General features: G+C 49.0%; 1 long non-coding RNA gene across 1 annotated transcript; it reads right to left on the bottom strand.

The window, feature by feature from the left end:
- Positions 1-679: 679 nt before the first annotated feature.
- LOC135901843 (uncharacterized) lies at positions 680-3,994 on the bottom strand. The gene is made up of 3 exons (XR_010564285.1): positions 3,874-3,994; positions 2,750-2,808; positions 680-847 (listed from the first exon to the last, which is right to left on the bottom strand). It is a non-coding gene; the product is annotated as an uncharacterized lncRNA (long non-coding RNA).
- Between the last annotated feature and the right edge of the window lie 12,921 nt (positions 3,995-16,915).

Here is a 16,915-nt window from a genome sequence, read left to right as displayed (position 1 = left end):
CTTACGAGACTACAAACCAATACATACCCAACGCCAGCTAAGTTACACCAGTGGTACCCTACACTATGCTCTCCAATATGCCCAAACTGTGGAGAGGTAGCTAACCTCTAGCACATGGTGTAGGCATGCCAATTTAATCCCATAGTCGACCTCATACCAAACCCCTCACAGGAGCAGTGGGAGGCGATTCTGCTCAGCGATGATCCTGACCGTCAGCACTGGCGGGTGGGGAGGGCCAGCGCAGCAGCACTAACCAGTGGGCTACCGGACTAGGCGGCCCACTCACGAGTTCTATGAATATCCTGCAAATAAAGATTTTTCAATCAATGAATCAACTAGGCTTCATATTTATTGTAGATAATTTCTTTGGGCAAAGTCACTTTTGCTTGACGCAGCGCTGAAGGGATAGCTGTTCTATCTGGTGGATTGTCTAAACAGTTAGCATTTTAAGTGATGAACTTAAGGGGATGCGCAAGTAATAACGTATACAGCGTTTCTAATGAATCTTCTCGCTTTTCTTTTTTTTAGCTATCGGTTATTTGCGCGGACATAGTCTCGCACCTTGTCGCCGGCATCCACCACTCGACGGCACGGATATAGTACTAAATTATTTCAGTACGAGGAAATACGTAATTGTTGCACAATACTGCCTCACTATTAGGAAACATATTCACCTGGAAATATCAGGAGGCTTTGAAGATCGTCTCCTATAGTGCTTAATACGAACGAGCCTTCCATCATAGATTCTTTGTCTTGACACTTGTTGACAACTTCGTCCATTTCTGCTGTTGTTACACTTGTCACTAGCTCCGCCTGAACCAACCTGAATATTTGTTTAATTAGGGTTCTGTAAAAAAAAATGTTATCGATTAGCGCCATGCAAGGCTAGCTTACTCGTAGCTGTGGCAGGACACGCGAAGCAGATGTCACGTGTTTTTAGTAGCTGTGCTCCGAAATACTTATGAGCGAATGTGCACGGTTCAAAAAAATTTTTCCTAAATAAAATTTGACCAATGCGATGATCCTGCAAGCCCTTTACCTTCCTTCAACACGGCGGGCACTAGATGATCGAGTAGCCATTCCAGTCCGTTCGTCAATGAACTAAAATTGGCTACTAAACTTTTTAGTTTCTGGTTTAACCACATACGTTGCAATGGTATAGTACCCGAGAAGAGTGCCGAAAGAGCTAAAGCAAATTATGCTATTTTAAAGGCTTCACTCCTTCTGAAGATATTTGTCGATGAAAATTCACCTTTGCCCGCTTGGGTACCGTCACTTGGTACACAGACGGTGCCGGAATCAATGGCCATGTGACTCTTCGAGGCTCGTTTCATGTCAAACGGTTCACCACCTATACGTGCATCTATACGGGTCTGTTATCTCGCGAAGCTTACGTGTTGGCGACCTACAGTCGCTTGGGGGATGCAGGCACGTGATGGCTCATTGGGTGGCCCAGCAAGCCATCCCCGTGAGCCACTCACTGTACGTTATGAAGCGTCGAGAATAACATGGGCAGCAGTGCTTCCGGAGCAGCTTATGCGCGCTGTTGCCGAATCGGAACAAAATAAGAACATAAGCCATTCCACTCTGTGAAGGTGGACGGCCAGCGAAGCTGTTGAAAACCACGAGTACACCTGCTGAGGGTGGTATGCAATGCTTTGCGGCTTTAGAGTAGTGGTAGTGGTGTTAAGTTATAGTAATGGTAGTAATGTTAATTTTGACAGCACACCGGGGCCCAAAGCTGTGCTGCAATGACATTGAAATCATTTGCTAGGCTCCTTGTTTTATACAGAAAAGTCAAAGGACGTCACAACCAATGTAGAAAGCTGGTGTCACCGTGGCAGCTTGCGCAAGAGTAATCTTCACCGGGAAACATTTGCAGAGACAGCTACGGGCTTCTGATTGGTATCAAGAGCGTCTTATCAATTATGTGGCACGGATGCTTTTTTTAGCCTGTTTTATTTTTATTGAATCGCATGCTGTTCTTTATGTTGTGTGCGTCATTTTCTGTTTCTGTCCCCTCCTTTCTGAAAAGTAGGCAGGTGCTGTGCCCCTTCCCGTGGCAGTTGCCTGACTGCTTCTCGCTTTCCGTTTCCTGTCAAATCTCTCTCTCTCTCTCTCTCTCTCTCTCTATATATATATATATATATATATATATATATATATATATATATATATAGAGAGAGAGACAGAGAGAGAGAGAGAGAGAGAGAGAGGGAGTTAGATAGATAGATAGATAGATAGATAGATAGATAGATAGATAGATAGATAGATAGATAGATAGATAGATAGATAGATAGATAGATAGATAGATAGATAGATAGATAGATATGCATGTCTGTGTGGGCGTTTTCAAAAGAAAACAAAGAATGTGAGCACTATTCACTTCCTATTGTTCAGCGCTTACAGCCTCTGCCTTAAGGGGCTGTGAGCGATTACAGTATTGGCATGCTAACTGGGGCATGGGTCATTGATCATGATAGTTTTCGATGTGCTGTTGTGTATGTTGTATGCGTGATTCGAAAGAATATAAGCACTATTCGCTTCCTATTGCTGAGCGCTTGTAGCCCTTGTCTGGCTGAGCTATGAGCGATTAGTTTTTGGCATGCTTACGGCAGTATAAGCAATTCACGATGACAGTTTTTGTTGGCAGAGAACAAAAATACACCGAACCATATCGTTTCCAGCTTAACTGTGAAAAGGCAGATTTTTGTCGACGAATACAGTGGCAACGGATGGCGTCTATTACCTGAATCGACAAGTTGAACGCAAGCCAAGAAGTGAAAAAGTCGCAAACAATATCAGAGTCTGAAAAAAGAAAGAAAGAAAGAAAGAAAGAAAGAAAGAAAGAAAGAAAGAAAGAAAGAAAGAAAGAAAGAAAGAAAGAAAGAAAGAAAGAAAGAAACGAAAGAGAAATGGACAAGCGCATGCATTGAGCGAGGAGCGTTGAACTACACATCAGTGAAAAAGTTCGAAAAAAAAGATGACGGTGACGGACACGTACAATACGGAAACAGATGCAGTGGAGTGTGAAGAACCGAAGTGAATAAAATGTAGCCAGAGTGCTCATTGGCCCAGAAGCGTTCTGCTACGAAGCAGAAGTGAAGAAATTTCTGTACACACATCAACTAAAGCTCCGCTTACCATCGATCCCCACACATGCGTCAGATCCATCATTTCATTTTGTTTTTAATTTTTACAATGTGGCCATGCAATAGCGCTCATAAATGCATAACTCTTACATAAATAAAATAAATGCTCTTGTTTTTCTAACTTCTTCCTCGCGACAACAAACTTCATATGTTACTTGACAACACTATCACTTCTTTTTTATTCAGTGCGAGAAGTCAGCATAAGCTGCGTTACGTCAGAATATTTCTTGAATAGTACGCAAGTTGTGTGTAATTATGAGAGATAAATTGTCACGCAATGAATAATGTTTCATGGAGAGGATCGGCCTGTTCGCTTCAGTAAGCTTCCTCATTCGGTCACTCATTTAAGAAAACAGGTGGAATTGCCTATTCACGCGGGACACAATGTCTTATAAAATAATTTTTATGTTTTCTTTGCCCTGGCTGGCAGAGCGACTAGTTAAGACAATGCATTGTTACCATTGAGTCGACGGTCATCTACGCGGAAAGCGACATGAGCGATGCAGCACTGTTTAAATACCACTGGGCTCGGTGACAGACATCTTTTAACCAGTGAACCATTTGCGCATGCGCGCGCATCACTTCCCGTTCCTTCTCATTTCGTTTTGTTACCGCTTCGCCCTAGCCTCGTGTAGGGTAGCAAGAACATTGTAACCTGGTTAATCTACCTGCCCTACTTTTTCCTTTCTTTCTCGCTGAGTAGAGCTTTACCAATACTGACTTGTCGCCGATGAGGTTGCAGTTGACGGTAGCATTGGCGTTGTCTTCGAAAACCTCGGCGAGGCGGTGGCCTCAATCTTCTATGTCTGTGACGATGCGTTGGAGAGACTTCGACTGCAGCCTATAGGGAAGACGTCAGTTACTTCTCTGAAAATTCGAAACCAAACGCAATATTTCACTTTTTGATTAACCATAAGGTAGAGTGATGCCTCAAATCTGTTTTGTGAATGGTCGCCGATAGGCTAGCTTCATGGACATGATTGCCAAGAAGTTGGGGGTTTGAAGAACATATATTTTTCTATCGAAGCTTTCTTTGCCTTGCAAACATTGGCTTCGCGTCGCTCGGTTTGTCTGTTGGTGGGTCGGTAGTCGGTCGGCCAGCCAGCCAGTTCAGTTGGTCAAGTGATCGGTTGGTTGTTTGGTCTGCCTGTCTGTCTATATGTATGTATGTATGTATGTATGTATGTATGTATGTATGTATGTATGTATGTATGTATGTATGTATGTATGTATGTATGTATGTATGTATGTATGTATGTATGTATGTATGTATGTATGTATGTATGTATGTATGTATGTGTTTGTATGTATGTTTGTATGTATGTATGTATGTATGTATGTATGTATGTATTGACACGCGTACTTATCTTTATCGGGCGACCAGGGGTGCGATCTTGTACGAGTTCCAAAATAGAACGGAGGTGGTCCGTTCCATCGAGCCGCACACAGTTGGTCAGTTTGAACGGTGACGAACGCCATGACGTCAATTGTGAAATGATATCTGCTGTCAATCATTCCATGTTGTCTGCTATCGGACGAACGCAATGGAACGGACCGCCAATTTCGCGACGGAAAGAACGGACCGCCTCCGTTCGAGTTTGGAACGCGTACAAGATCGCACCCCAGGTTTCGCCGCCTAACAAGTGTTATCACACAGCGCGGTACACGCCAGCACGAATCCGAAGTTTCTGGAAAGTTATCGATGCTTCTATTCGGTTGCCTGTTGTCGCCGAACCTTGTGCTATCAGATTTCATCGCGTAACGCGTATGGTGTAGAACTTTGTGGAAGGCACGCGGGTCCCAACGATTAGTCTGGAACATTCGACGACTGTTGTATAAAAGCCGACGCGCTTCACCCGCTGATCAGATTTTCGACGATCGCCGACTGTGTTCGCCGCTATCGTTTTGCTATAAGTGTAGCCTGTTTTGTGGGCACAGGTTCGTCCAATAAAATTTAGTTTTGTCGTTCACAGTGGTGTTACTGTGTTCTTCAATGTCACCACCACGTGACATTTGGTGGAGGTGCTTGTGCGTTCCTGTACCGAACGCCCCGCAAAGCCGCGATCCAAGCCCGAAGCCCGAGGACAAAGCCAATATCGCCCAAGACCAGCGCGCTAGCCGCAGACTGCAAGGACTGCCCCCAGAGCACGGACTTCTACCTGAGTCGACAAAGGAGATCGTGGTCAAAACAACCGCAATGGCTGCCCCAGCGTCCCCCGTTATCCAACAACAACCTCGGGACCCACCGACCTTCCATGGAGCAGCGACTGAAGACCCAGAATCCTGGCTGGAGACCTACGAGCGAATCGCCAGTTTTAACAACTGGGACTCCGACGACAAGCTGCGCCATGTATACTTTGCCTTAGAAGATGCCGCCAGAACGTGGTTTGAGAACGGGGAGTCGACCTTGACGACACGGGACCTCTTCCGCAGCGGTTTCCTGCGCACCTTTACGAGGGTCGTGCGCAAGCAAAGGGCCGAAGCCATGCTGGACGCCCGAGTGCAGCTACCTAACGAGAACATGCCATCTTCATGGAAGAAATGAACCGTCTCTTCCGCCACGCCGACCCGGATATGCCCGAGGAGAAGCAAGTCCGCCTTCTCATGCGTGGTGTGAAGGAAGAACTTTTCGGCGCAATGGTACGAAGCCGACCGAAGACCGTAGAAGAGTTCCTTCGCGAGGCAACCAGCATCGAGAAGACACTCGAAATGCGGAACCGCCAAATCAACCGCCGTACAAGCTCTACCCACTACGCAGGAATTCAATCACTGGCCACAGAACATCTGCGCGAGACCATGGGGGCCAATATGCGCGAAGAACTGCGCAAGGTCTTGCCTTCGTCGCAGCCTCAAGTGGCCTCGATCGCCGACATCGTGAAAGAAGAGGTGCACCGATCCCTTGGAGTTCCTGAAGTGGAACCAGAATCACCGAAGCCGGAAGCAATGACCTACGCCGCCACCATCGCCTTCCGTCAAGGCTCCCCTGCACGACCGCGCCAGGGTCCTGCAACGCCGCCATTCCGTCGTCCGCCGCCACCGCCGCCAGCGCGCCAATACGTTGCCCACCGCACCTACGCGAGGAAGACGGACATTTGGCGGGCCCCCGACCACCACCCACTCTGCTATCACTGCAGAGAAACCGGCCATGTGTACCGCCGATGCCCATACCGCGACTTGGGACTGAGAGGGTTCGCCGTCAACGCGCCGCGTCCACAGCTTGGGGAACGCCCACGTGAAGTCGCCGATTACCTAGCCGCCAGTCAGTGGAACTCTCGACGACCGTCCCGTTCGCCGTCACCAGGCCGCTACCTGTCACCGCAGCGCCGACCATACACTGGTGCAGCTCGGGGCCGCTCTGCGAGCCCATATCCGGAAAACTAAAAGCACCAACCGATGGAGGTGCGGTTGCTGTTCGTCGAGCTGACGAAGATCCTCCGCCGCCGACGAAGTCGACGAAGAAACCATCTCGATGACCTAATGACGACACGCCGCCGTTACTACGAAGTCAGCAAGCCAAGACTACACCGACGAAAGGCGACTTGACGACGCGACATTCCAGCTTCAGTTCAACACGACGCAGCCGTGAGCCCACGCCAAGACCTAACTGCAACGCCAGACAAAGGACCACCGACCTCGACGTGCTTTTCGACGGCCACGCAGTTACCGCCTTAGTGGACACAGGTGGTGATTACTCCGTCATGAGCGGACACATCGCCGCCCAGTTGAAGACTGCATGGGAAGGCCCTCAAATTCGCACCGCTGGAGGACACCTGATTACGCCGACTGGAATCTGCACGGCAAGAATAACCACTAATGACCGGACTTACCCGGCCACCTTCGTTATCCTCCAACAGTGTTCACGAGACGTCATTCTCGGTATGGACTTCCTGAACCAACACGGCGCAATCATCGATCTGAAGTTGAAGTCAATAACGCTTGCGAAAGATAAAGCGATACCGCTGGAGAGCCTTCATAGTGACCACGCCTTCTGTGTGCTCGAAAATCAAGTAAGCATCCCGCCTCGCTCCAGCATTGTTATTTCGGTCGGCACCGAAAGACCCGCTGACGTAGAAGGCGTCATCGAAGGCGACCAACGTCTATTGCTCGACCGTGAAATCTGCGTCGCAAGAGGGATCGCTGGAGTGCACGGAGGAAACACGAAAGTGTTACTGACAAACTTCAGCCAGGAGTTCAAGCACATCAACAAGGGCACGACGATCGCATACATCGAGGAAATTCTGGAAACGAGCAATGCGTTTGTCCTCTCGGATTCTGTCGCATCCACCCCGACGACCGTAGTTCCCGAGCCAGACTTCGACATAAATCCAAGTATCCCCGTGATTAAGCAGCAACAGCTCAGAAGTCTGCTTCGACGATACAAAGACTGCTTTTCGACGTCATCGAAGATTCGACAGACACCAGTCGCAAAGCATCGCATAATAATCGAAGAGTGCGCTCGACCACTCCGCCAGAGCCCTTACCGAGTTTCGACGTGAGAACGCGAAGCTATAAGACAACAAGTCGACGAAATGCTGCGCGACGACATCATCCAACCGTCGAAAAGCCCGTGGGCGTCTCCAGTTGTTTTAGTGAAGAAAAAGGACGGAACCCTACGTTTCTGCGTCGATTATCATCGACTGAACAAAATCAAGGAGAATGACCTATGCCCTCTCCCACGGATATACGACGCATTGGATCGGCTCTGCAATACTACATACTTCTCATCGATGGACCTCAAGTGTGGTTACTGGCAAATAGAAGCCGATCGCGAAAAGACCGCCTTCATCACGGCAGACGGCCTCTATGAGTTCAAGGTAATGCCATTTGGACTGCGCTCGGCGCCTGCAACGTTCCAGCGCGTGATGGACACGGTTTTAGCAGGATTGAAGTGGCAGACCTGTCTCGTTTACTTGGATGACGTCGTTGTATTCGCCGGAAATTTCGACGATCACCTTAGGCGGCTTGCCACAGTACTAGAGGCCATCAAGTCATCAGGGCTCACTCTGAAGCCAGAAAAGTGCCGCTTCGTTTACGATGAGCTTCTGTTCCTAGGCCATGTCATCAGCAAGTCTGGAGTCCGCCCTGAGCCGCAGAAGACAGATGCCATTGCACAGTTCCCGCAGCCCACCGTCAAGAAGGCAGTGCGTAGATTTCTTGGCATGTGTGCCTACTACAGGCAATTTGTCAAGGACTTTTCGCGCATCGCTGAGCCGCTGACGCAGCTAACTAAATGTAAGGTCGAGTTCAAGTGGGAAGCGCCGCAGGACAACGCATTTCAAGAACTAAAATGACGTATGCAGTCGCCGTCCGTACTTGCGCACTTCGACGAGCACGGCGATACCGAAATCCACACTGACGCCAGTTGCCTAGGCCTCGGTGCCGTCCTCGTCCAGAGAAAAGATGGACATAAACACGTGATAGCTTACGCTAGCCGGTCGTTGTCAAAAGCGGAAGGCCATTATTCTACAACCGAAAAGGAATGCCTCGCCATCGTTTGGGCTACAGCGAAATTTCGCCCTTACCTATATGGCAGGCCATTCAAAGTGGTCAGCGACCATCAGGCGTTGTGTTGGCTAGCTAACTTAAAGGACCCCTCAGGATGGCTGGCACGGTGGAGCCTCAGACTGCAAGAATACGACATCACTGTAACATACAAATGTGGACGAAAACACTCAGATTCTGATTACCTATCATGTGCCCCTATTGACCCGCCGCCGCAAGACGACGAGGATGACGACGCCTTCCTTGGAATAATAAGCGCGGAAGACTTCGCTGAATAGCAACGAGGAGACCCGGAGCTAAAAGCCCTAGTCGAGTATTTGGAAGGGCACACCGACGTTGTCCCTAGGGCATTTAAGCGTGGATTGTCTTCGTTCGCGCTACAAAACAACCTGCTCGTGAAGAACTTCTCACAGTCCGCACCAGCTACCTTTTTGTTGTACCGTCAGCGCTGCGTCCAAAAATACTGCACGCCCTACACGACGATCCAACCGTTGGGCACCTCGGATTCTCCCGGATGCTGTCGAGAATACAGGAAAGGTACTACTGGCCGCGTCTGACCGCCGACGTCGCCCAATACGTCAAGACATGCCGAGAGTGTCAGCAAGGCACCACCGACAAGGCCAGCAGGATTACTACAGCCGATCGAACCTCCTCGCCGACCATTCCACCATATTGGGATGGATTTGTTGGGGCCGTTTCCGATGTCAATATCAGGGAATAAGTGGATCGTCGTGGCGACGGACTATCTCACCCGCTTTGCTGAAACTGAAGCTCTACCAAAAGGCAGCGCAGCTGAAGTGGCGAAATTTTTCGTCGAGAACATCCTGCTGCGACATGGTGCCCCAGAAGTCCTCATCACCGACAGAGGAACGGCTTTTACAGCAGAGCTCGTCCAAGCCATTCTGCAGTACAGCCAGACAAGCCACAGGAGGACAACTGCCTACCATCCGTAGACGAATGGTCTTACGGAACGCCTGAACAAGACCCTCGCCGACATGCTAGCAATGTACAGGCTCGTCCACTCATAGAGTGAACACGGCTCACCATGGCCGCGCTCCGCGGGGCGCCAGTGCGTCCGGCGCGGCGGCACATCGAAGCGAAGCGGCGCAGGCGCACACGGACCCGGGGGAGGTGCCTCGCGTCGTCTGCTACAGCTCTGGAGCGCACCGTCGCATGCTTTGCTGTACACTTCGCTAGACCCAGGAGACTGAGTACCCGAGGCGGCATTGCAGGAAGGCGCACTTCACTAACTTTAGCATTTTCCAGCTGGTTCCGTCAAAAGCTTGTGAACAGCCTGCTTAGTCAATATACATAAACAGAAGCAAGCTTCTCATCACATATGTCACTTAGCATGTTTTTCATATGTGATGAGGGTAAAAATTAATAATCATTTTTTCGCGCTCTTTATTAGGCTGGGGCCCTCTTATTTTACTCTCACAGCACTTGGTGTAGTGCATACCGAGAAACCTATTAGGCGCGCTCTTGGTTGGAGTCATCATGAGATGAGCCTAGCGCGCCGTTTCGCGCCTGTCTTGATGCTGGAGCGAATGTGCTTAATTGACTTAAAAAACGACCGAAACCCGCTATAAATTTCGCAGAAAGTTAGAGAGCGATTGCTCAATCACGCATCATCATGTTTGCCATGGATTTTACCGTTAAAGAGGGCAATACTATTACTTCGACAACAACTAAGAAGTGATATCCGCTGCTTCGCACTCTTTTATTGACGCGTTAATGTCGCTGGTAGGAGAGCATGGAGCGCTTTACGCGATGTAGGAAAGTGCTCTCCCCGGCATAGCAACTGATTTGGCGGCGATTTTACTCCCCCTTTTCATCTTTCTGCATCCTTTAAAAAAACTAAATTGATTTTCTGTCACAGCTTGTGTAAAATCACTGAAGCGGTGCCGGTCCTCTGACGGCTACCTGATGCGAGCTGTCGCATTCTCATTTTAAGGAATCGTCGGTCAATTATTTGATTACATTGACTACGTGAACTAAAACATATGGCGCCGACGTTTCTTTTTTGTTGTTTTTTTTTTCTCCTTGGAATCAATGCACGCCGCATGCGAATGCTGTTTCCGTCCGTTTCGAATAGGTAATTAAAGTGGAAAATCTATAATCTACATGTCTGTTTTCTAGTTTAAATTACGCCTTGCCGGGTAATTAAGTCGTTATTTGCTTCTATTTCATTTCAGTACTTCCTCAGAATGGGCCATATGCATATTCGCACTAGCATATAATAATTTGCTAATTGTGCGGTATACGTCCCGAAGCGGCACATGGAGTTACGCCATAGAGGTGGGCATCGGATAAATTTGGAGATTAGGAGGAATTTATTTCTTTTCCTTTGGGGGGGGGTAGGGGGGTGGACTGGGATGAGTGGGTAAAACCCAAATATGAACACGGCACAGGAACCCTTGCCGCGGACAAGCGATGCTGTTGCCGTCGTGGGGAAGTGGCCGGTCCGTGCGTTGGACGAAGGTGGCCACGACATTTAAACCGACGGTCATGAGGCCGGCATGGTGTCGTCTGCCCACAGCATGCCGGTGGTCGGCAAACGGACTCGCCGTTTGTAAACGCTAAGCCCGGACCAAGCCAGATTGCTGTGTTAAGGCCAGTCTACTTTTTAACTGACCATGGGCGTCAGCCCGATCAACCGCTGAGCACCCCCCCCCCTTTTTTTTGCGTAGGTCATGCTACCCCATCCTAGCTTAATATGATGATGCGGTGCAGCCAACGACTACTCAACTGGGTGACTGGCCACTCAGGAGTTACAGATTCTGGGATGACTCGCCAAATCGAAAGACACCAGAGGTGTTTCCATTAAACGCACTTCCGTCGACTTGCATGATGAATTGCATTTTGTTTGGTTGCTGGTTGCCATGGCATTTCGGCGATAAAAACGCTGTAAACGTGCAGGATAATTTCATTTCTCTGGTGTGCTTTGGAAACTAGTCATATCGCGGGTACTGGAAAAAGAACGACGACGCATTGTAGATGTGTGCCTACAAAACTATTCTCAACGCGTTATATCGGAGATGACAAAAAGGCCACTGAAAACTGTAAATAGAATCGTCCAGGCTATTACAAGAAGGATGGAAGAATTGCGGATGCTCCCCGTAAAGCCCGGCAAAGAGTGACCATTGTTGAGGCGGCTTCAGCAAACCCCACCTCCACCATTCAAGAAATTAAGTACAGCCTCAGGCTGGGTGACGTCCCTGACATGACTATCAAGCGTCGCCTCAAGGCCCCAGCCTAATTAAGAACGCGAAAAAAAAGACCGTATTTTTACCCTGATCACATATGAAAAACATGCTAAGTGACATATGTGATGAGAAGCTTGCTTCTGTTTATGTATATTGATTAAGCAGGCTGTTCACAAGCTGTAGACGGAACCAGCTGGAAAATGCTAAAGTTAGTGAAGTGCGTCTTCCTGCAATGCCGCCTCGGGCACTCAGTCACCTCGGTCTTGCGAAGTGTACAGCAAAGCAAGCGGCGGTGCGCTCCAGCGCTGTAGCAGACGACGCGAGGCACCTTCGCCGGGTCCGTGTGCGCCTGCACCGCTTCGCTTCGATGCGCCGCCGCGCCGGACGCACTGGCGCCCCGCGGAGCACTTTCACGGTGAGCCGTGTTCACCCTAAGAGTGGACGAGCCTATACAGGCACCCAAATCTTTAACTGGCGTGTGCGAGCGGCGACTTTTCGGTGTGTCAGCGCCGTGTGACGGGGCGAGGCTGGAAACAGTCTGAAGCTAAGCGCATGCGGACAAAGCCCGCTCAGCTGGGCCAATCGTCTGCTAGGCTGTTTCCAACCTCGCCCCGTCATACGGCGCTGACGGCCGGAAAAGTCCCCGCTCGCGCACGCCAGTTAAAGATTTCGGCGCCTGTACGTCGACGTCGAGCACAAGGCGTGGGACGCGGTCCTGCCGTATGTAACCTTCGCTTACAACACGGCGGTGCTAGAAACAACACAGATCATGCCGTTTAAGCTGGTTTACGGCAGGAACCCGATGTCGACGCTCGACGCCATGCTACCCCACGTCACTGCGCTACGTACTGCATACCACACTGTCCATCGAATAACTACTCCCTATCAGCCCCAGACAAACGGCATGACTGAACGATTCAATCGCACTTTGGGCGATATACTATCAATGTACAATGCGTCCGACCACAGCAACTGGGATCTCGTTTTATCAGATGTGACGTACGCACAGCACACCGCCTCAAAAGCCACGACAGGTTTTTTTTCGCATCCTTCCCCTAATATGACCGTGAACCTTCCTGCACCTTAGAAACAATTATTCCCTACCGACCTGGCCCATCCGCGTGCACGCCACTGTCTGAAGCTTCCACATACTCTGAGGAATGTCGCCAGCTAGCCCGCTCTTTTACTACTGACGATCAATGGCAAGAAAAGTTCCGCCGCGATGACGACCGACCCACCAGCTCATATCAGCCGGACCCTTTAGACTGGCGCTGGATACCTTCCACCAACCCCGCTCTTTCCTCTAGACTCCAAGCCAAGTACCACGCTCCCTACCACGTCGTGCTACAGACGTCCTCTGTGAATTGCCTCGTGGAGCCGCTCACGGTGACCGCTGACTTATGGCGGCGTGGAAGTGAGACGGTACACATGCAGTGACTCAAACCTTACTACGACCCAGTCGTCCCCTCCTCCCCTTGAATAGCCAGGATGACGCCCTCCTTTCCTGGCGAAACTTGTATCGAAGAAGACAGGCGTGTGTTTTAGAGGCATCTTGAGCGCCTTAAGAACACATCTCGCACGCTCGATGAATGACAGTCGGTCAACGGACCTATGGCTAGGGGGGCAGGGGAGGGGAGTATTGTGGAAGTGTCCACCTAGTGAACATAACCATTCCCTCGGCTGCTAAATGTCGATTGGTTGGGAGCACTTGTCTCCTTGTGATGCGTACCCCAGCACAGCCAATCTGAACTTCAGCAGCTAAATAAATGGAAATGTCTACTAAGCGGACACTTACAGAATACCCTCCTGCCGGTGTATCGATCTCGCTTTTTAATTAAACCGCTTTACAATAGTATTACGCCGTCCCCCTTAGCTCACGGTAGTGAGTGGCTCAATCTATATTGCAGCGAAACAAAAGGAAGGCGAAGAAATTACTTACACAGCTGCAGAAAAGTGCAGGCCATCTGGCTGCTCTAAGCCGTGGAAGACTGCCGCGTCCACGAACGACTCGTATCTCAGGCAGTGATATAAAACGGAAACAAATGAGAGAGCTACCGAGGCAGGCTTCATACCTGCAGTGCGACGCAGGTTCGCGAATCAGTGAAGTCGCTTAGAGAAGCAACTCCATTTCTCATGGGTACTATACTTTGAACTCAACTGCTTAGAATAGGCACTTCACTTTCTACGCAGATCATTGCCCAGCCGTTCGGCGTCAGTTGCTCGGAAAAAGGAACATTCGGATTGGCACCATCGCTCACCACACAATATTTTATTTCGTTCGCTTTGCAAACGATACATCATCTAGCATGCGCAAAACTTAGAGGTTGTTTGCTGAGTTCAGTGAGGCAAATTCATCACTTATTCGCAAAAAAATTTTGCGTCATCTCGTCTTGCGTTCAGAACAATAATCAAAAAGGTATATTGTGATATATTTTTTTGCTGAAGTAAGTGAAATTCTCATTACACTGAAACGTCAACCAGGGCTTGGATCATCTAAGGATTCTATTCAAATTAGTTCTTTTCCAAGCTTTACTAGTGGTTAGAACACCAAATGGTCTACCTTATCACATTCACTAGCCGGTAGAGAGTGGTACATGAGAAGGCAGGAATAAAACGGATCGATAAGTGATAAGCAAGAACTTTTCGCAGGACTTATTCGTAACCCGCCGAAGACCATAGCTGAGTTTTCTGCAGACGCATCCACGATCGAGAAAACTCTGGAGATGCGCACCCGGCAATATAACCGCCATGAGCTCACGCCGCAGTGCGCCATCCAAGGACTGGATTCCGAGACCTTCAGGAGACCATCAGGGCCATTGTGCGCGAAGAACTGCGCAAGGTCCTGCCTTCGTCGCAGCCCCAAGTGGCTTCGATCGCCGACATCGTGAAAGAAGAGGTGCACCGATCGCTTGAGGTTCCCGAGCTACAACCACAATTACCGCAGCCCCAGCCAGAAGCGATGATATACGCCGCCGTCGCACGCCTTCAAGATCCCCCTCCGCGACCACGCCAGGGCTCTTCAACGACGATATTCCGTCGTCCGCCGCCGCCACCGCCAGCACGCCCACCCGTCGCCCAGTGCACCTACGTGAGGAAGACGGACATTTGGCGAGCCCCCAACCACCGCCCGCTCTGCTTTCACTGCGGAGAAGACGGCCATGTATATCGCCGATGCCCATACCGGGAGATGGGACTGCGAGGTTTCGCAGTCAACGCTCCGCGCCCGCAGCGAGGTGAAGGACCCTCGCGATATCGCCGACTACACTGTAAAAAATTGCCGTAATTATATGAAGGATTTTTGTCATTATACGGAGAACTGCAGATAAAAATACGGAAAGTATGTCATATTTCAAAAATACGGCAAAATCTGCCGTTAATATACGGAAAGTGCTCTCCGTATTCAGCTTTACGGACATTTTCAGTGTAATAATAGAACAGCTATACACTGTTTTGGACGAAACAGACAGAATTCCGTATTTTTGTTGATCGAACATCCGTATTATTGTGAGAAAATTTAAGCTGTCTGAATGAGCGGTCGTACTAACAAAGTTTCAGCTAACAACATTTTATTGAACACGCAAACTGTACGGATTAAGAAGATGCGTACAAAGTGTGAGAACTAGCCTTTTACCAAAAGCCGCAATAACAGATTGTATAAATACGTATCTTCTATTGCGGTCGCAGTTTGCCGCGCATATGGGCCTTGTAACGCTGATCATATGCGCAAATATATGCGCGTTCTCGCAATGTTCTCAAATTAAGCGCTTTGCAGTTAATAATACAGCATATATGTTTAAGGGAACGAAGAGCCGCGGGAATACGTTCATACGTAAACAAGCTTGCGGCACTCAGGTGCTGGTGCACTGGGAATGACATTGGTGCTCGACACCAAAAATTGTACGCACTATAAATCAGTACCGAAACGCAGGGAGTGGTATAATGATCGTAACTGCGTTTACATTTAGCAACAAATGGTCTCGAAGGAGACTGGCGACCTATAGATCAAACTAGAACGGTCGGATGAAATTTTCTAATGCGGCAAGCATTTAACCCAAGTGTGAAAGGGCATTGCTGAACTGCAATGTAGTTGGTTTAACTCATTCCCATAATATTTACAAAATACCACGTCTCTGACAATAACCGCGCATTCATTGAGACAAATCGACTACGCACAATCTTCACTGTTCATGTGTTAATTCTTGCGGAAAGATGTAATCGCAAACATTTGGCGCTTCATCTTGAAACAAGACCGGTAAGCGCGCTCATTGTTGTACGGCAGACTAAAGAACACGAACATGCACCGACATGTGTGCAAACTACTGGAAGGTGAGTGAAGATGAAGGACCTATTACCGTGCTAGTACTGTGTGCAGTGTCCAAAAGAAGAATAAAAAAGACGGAAAAGAATGCCCAGTGCCGAGATGTAACGATTCAAGCTTTATTACTTTTCGACCTAGAATGTAACACCATTAGTTCCATGTGCTTTATACATGGGTAAATGTTATGACACAACTCATTACGTGCACCAACCAGCCCAAATTATCACTATACTAGAGCTTATGGACGCATCGCAGTGCACTGCTTTGCACTTCATTGCCGCACAGGAGTTTGCTATCCCCAGTAGAGAACGGTTTGGTTGACCTCCCTGCCTTTCTGCTTCTTGCATTCTATCTCCGTTTGTATAAAACGCACTAACTTACGGGACTGAAAGCGTTTTCCTATTTTAGAATTCAATTATTGTCAAGCAATTATTTTGCAGTACCAGTAACTAAAGCCCAAATGCGAAAACGAAACCGATTCTGTTTTGTTCTCCGCGCTCACAGAGTGCGGCACCAGGGGGCAGCGCGCGCTGCGAGGCCGTTCGGAGTGGCGGACGGAGCTGCACATGTGTAGTCTGCCGGAATTTTTCGTGTCGTGTGGTAAAAGTTGTTGATTCGCCATAAATATCTCTTGATTTGTACTCAAGAGTAGAGCAAGACCCCAAGGAAGAGAGATTGACGCATCGGGAGCGAAGAACAGAAACGATGGATGGTTACGCTGCTTGGGTCTCGGCACG

This window comes from Dermacentor albipictus, chromosome 7 (assembly GCF_038994185.2).
Source record: "Dermacentor albipictus isolate Rhodes 1998 colony chromosome 7, USDA_Dalb.pri_finalv2, whole genome shotgun sequence".
NCBI lineage: Eukaryota > Metazoa > Arthropoda > Arachnida > Ixodida > Ixodidae > Dermacentor > Dermacentor albipictus.
This window is presented reverse-complemented; position numbering and strand designations above follow the sequence as displayed.